At 41.9% G+C, this 4,604-nt stretch overlaps 1 protein-coding gene across 1 annotated transcript in view; it reads left to right on the forward strand.

Moving 5' to 3' along the window:
- Positions 1 to 4,604, forward strand: part of Klhl31 (kelch like family member 31) — a 20,879-nt gene that overhangs the window by 9,022 nt on the left and 7,253 nt on the right. The window lies entirely within an intron of this gene.

Here is a 4,604-nt window from a genome sequence, read left to right on the forward strand (position 1 = left end):
AGGGAGGGAGGGAGGGAGGGAGGGAGGAATTCTAGTAGAATAGACACTCAGCTCATCTGTGCTACACCTCTATTCTTGCGTGCATGGCCATCCACTGTAACACAGTAAATACCTTACAGCTGAGAGTAATGATCATCACAGCAGAGCTTCGGTGATTTCATGAGTGTAATGTCCACACGTCAATTTACAATATTCCTCCTCATCCTTAGCCCATACTCTGCCCACTCTTCTACAACGTCCCCTGAACCTTGGAGGGGTAATATAGATGTCACATACAGGACTGCACACTAACAGTTCCCTCAGTTCTCAGCACTTTAGCCAACTAGGTTCTGTGCACTAGCTGACACCACTGCACTATAAAGCATCTCTGACCAAGGCTGAAAACAGCACCAGGCTATGGCTGCCTATAAGCATAAATATTTAGAAGACAGTTTGACAGTGCATCCAGTTACCCAAGCATCCATAGCAGATTCCTCCCTAAACCTAAGACTTTCTTCAACCTTGGCTTTTGACCAGGCTTCATATCGGGTATGAATTCCCTCTATGGAAGGAGACCTCAACTCCCAGCAGAAGGCAGTTGGTTAGCCCCATAGCCTCATGCCAATACTGTACCACTGTACACAACTCGCTGGGTAGCACAGGAAACCACAGTGTGCTGGGTGAGAATGTTGATAGCTTTTCTTCCCATGGAGCCTGGTAATGCCTTCCAGCATGCTGAAAGTTAGCCAGCAGGGAGGAGACTTCCAGCTCAGCTCGGCTCCACCTTAATTCCTCTGGGTCCCCCTGGTCAGCAACTTATATGGATATATAGTAAAAATAAGATTGGGGGTTTTTAGATAAATAAGCCACAGTTCTAGAAATAGCATTAGTCTATTCTACCTCTCTTTATATCCCTTTTGAACTTATTACTTTAATTGGCCTACAAGGTAGTTAGTTTCCATATGGCTTTTTCATGGTATCTCCTAAGCTTTTGGTTAATTCTTCCCCTACCTTCTCCTGCCTTCTGTCTCCCTCCTTTCATCCCTGCTTAACCCTTTCAACCCTAGTCACTCATACACACACACACACACACACACACACACACACACACACACACACTGCTGTGATCCCAATCCTACTGTGACAGTGGCCCTATGCTTCCACGTCATTCTTTTCAGGGCTAGCTGACCCAGCAGGTGAGGGCCTTGTTTTCTTTGTGAAGCCAACAGAGACTGAAAGAGTTCCAAAGGTCACTCTGTGGATAAGTAATAGAATTTGTACCAGGCTTTCATCGCCTTCAGCTTGAAATGTGATCTAAATTCCCTTGTAATCTCTTCTTTCAGTCATAGATTATATAGAAGCATGTTATTTGATTTCCTAAGTTCGGGTGTTAAGTAGCTTTCCTGGATAACCTGTGATTATTTTTAACTTCATTCCATTGTTGTCAAATAGTGTATTCTACACAGGAGCCATCTGGTGTGATTGCATTCATGCTGGCTGAGGCATTTTGGGGTGACTCACGGTTGCACATAATGTTCCATTAAGTCAGTGATTAGTAATGTTCAGGTTTTGATAACTGACTCTTTTTTCTTGTTCCATCAGTTGTTGGGTTAGCTTTCTCATCTGTAACTGTGAGTCGCTTGTTTCTCTCTATGACTGTGTCACTTGTTATTTCAGATACCATGAAGCTCCATAATTATCAACATAGGCATTTATGAACATTACATCTTCATGTTGAATTTATATTTGTAACATCATGAAATTCCATCACTAGTAAAAATTCTTTTTTGTTCTTTAAGTCTGTTTTACCTATTATCAACATAACCACTAGAATTTTATGTTAATTATTGCCTTTGAAATAGTTTTATAACCACTTATTTTTCTACTTACCTGTGTCTGTATAGGAGTCTTTTATAAATAGCATGTATCTTACGCTTGCTTTTGTTTATCTAATCTGGCAACCTGTGCCATTAATGTTTAATATAATCATTAATACCTTTGTTTAACATTACTCTGCTGTTTGTCCCCTCCACCTTTCTTGGCTTTTTTGAATTCTCAGCTGTACTCAATGTGTCTCTAGAGCTCTGTTGTCCAATAACAACGGTCATCAGCCACTTCTGGCTACTAATCCCTTAAAATGTGGCTAACCCAAAGCAAGGCAAACTGAGGTCTAAAATGTACACAGGGGTTTGAAAATTTATTGTGAAAATATCATATTAGCTGTTATTAGCATTAATTAGCTATTAATAGCATGAATAACAAATTTATCAAAATTGCATGTGAAGTGACAACATTTTACAGATGCTACAGTAAATAAATCACTTGCTAGCATTAACTTCAACTATTACTATTTTCGCCTTTCGGATGCAGCTACTCAGAGTTTTATATTACACATATGATTTATACTCCTGTAGGACCATACTGCTCTAGACTAGTGGATCTCAACCTATGGACCAAAACCCCTTTGTGTGTCGAACAACCCTTTCACAAAAGTGCCCTAAAACCATTAGAAAACACAGATATTTGTCACTTACAATTCATTATCATTACATATTATAACTAATAAAAATAGTAAAATTACAGTTATTAAGTAGGAATAAAAATATTTTTATAGTTGGGGTTCTCTAACTTAATTATTTATTCTAGCTAGCTCCTATAAAAGACAAAATCTTGGTATTTTATTTATAAGCTGTAAGCCTAGACTGGACAGCTTCTGAGCTTTTCAAACATACATCCTGGCTGTATGTCCCTTGTTACTTGCTGTGTGAGTCTCACCCAGGCTGCCTTTTCACTCCATCAGCCTGTGCCCTCCAGGGGCACTTCTCTGTGGACACGTGCTAACGGTCCATCTCCTCTTGTGGCGGTCTCCTCCTCTCTCCATCACCTTTCTCCTTCTTTCCCCGGTCTATCCTGAGATTCCTTACTGGATCCTCAAGTCCTACCTTTCTCTCCCTCCTGCCCCATCACAGGCTCTAGCTTTTTATTAACCAATTAGCTTTAAATTGGGAGCAAGGTTTATACAACAAAGGCTGGTGTGTGTGAGGATTCTCTCATCTGGGGGCAACCAGATCTTGGGGGTACAGAATTTAGCATTTGTGTACACAGCATCAGACCAAGCCCAGGAGTCAGTCACCACAACAGGAGGAACTGTATTAAAGGGTCGCAGCACTAGGAAGGTTGAGAACCACTGCTCTAGACACTTCGGCCATGCACATAAAATTTCCACAGGCTTTCTACATTCGTGTTGGGCTAAAAGTCATCAAAACTCTGTTTGCAGCTGCTGGCTCCCTACAAAAGCATCCTCACTTGTTGCTCCAGTGTCTTCAGTAGCTTCTCCTGCTCCTCCCATCCCCACTCTAACTTCTAGCTAACAGTTCTAATATTGTAAAACTCATTGGAAACGCATTAAGGGAAAAGGCCTCGCTCGTGTAAAAATGACACAGAGACTAACAGGGTAGAAGAAAACATTTAAAACCATAAATAAGAGATCCTTGATTCTACAGTCCATCAGTCACCCTCATTCAGAATCTTCTGCTGAAATTTTCCCGCAGAGCCTCAGCATATCAAAATGTAAACAAACAAACAAACAAACAAACAAACAAAGAACTTTCCTTCAGAAGTCTCTCACGATGCCCCTGATCCCATCATGGTTTAGAACTGAAGAATTGTTCAGGGCATCTTGGGGTGCTCTCTGAGACCCACTTCAACGCTGTGGCCTTAGTCCTTTCTGGCTAGCAGGGCCTCTGCTTTATCAGTTATCTGTGTTTTAAATATCACCTCTACACCTACACACCACTAAGAAAAAAGTATCTAATAATAGATAAATAAAATGTTCTTAGTTAGGGTTCCTATAGTCACCTTAACTTTCCACTTCATCATCAAAGGAAGTCAGGGCTGAAACCTGGAGGCAGACACTGATGCCGAGGCCATGGATTGCTAATTATTGGCTTGCTCCTCATGGCTTGCTAAGCCTGCTTTCTTATAGAACCCAGGACCAGGAGCCCAGGGGTGGATCCATCCACAATTTTTAAGATTCACTAATTAAGAAAATGTCCTGCAGGTTTGCCCATAGCCTGATCTTCTGGAGGCATTATGTTGGTTGAGGTTCTATTCTCTCTGAAGACTTTAGCCTGTATAAAGTTGACATAAAGCTAGCCAGCACAAGGCTACTTAGCCATTTAGTCTAAAAGCAACACAGATCACTCTTCCGGGTCCAGGGTTTCTCTGAAAGCCCATTATGTGCACAAATAAAACACTGGCTATCTGGGTTCTTCCAAGGACCCTGACAAGGCCTACATCTCCTCGGCTATAAATGTAGCTTCTGGCTTTCATCTAGCATTTGTCCCATCTTGTCTTGCAAGCACAATTTACATGTTCTCTGGGCACCATCATTTCCAGAAAACTGCTGCCCATCCATGCAGTAGTGGATGCATATCTTATAGCTCTGTCCCGCGCTGATTTTCCCGCCAGCAAGAAACAACGCGGCACACAAACAGGATCCTTCTGTAGCAAGCTTTAATGCGTCTTGAGAGGGAGAGCATCAGCTTCACAAGGCGGAGACCCCAAGCCCGAAAACCGCCTCCCTTATATAGGAGATTTCTCTCGCCTCGGACGTGGCGATTCTC

The sequence above is a fragment of the Mus caroli genome, chromosome 9 (assembly GCF_900094665.2).
Source record: "Mus caroli chromosome 9, CAROLI_EIJ_v1.1, whole genome shotgun sequence".
NCBI lineage: Eukaryota > Metazoa > Chordata > Mammalia > Rodentia > Muridae > Mus > Mus caroli.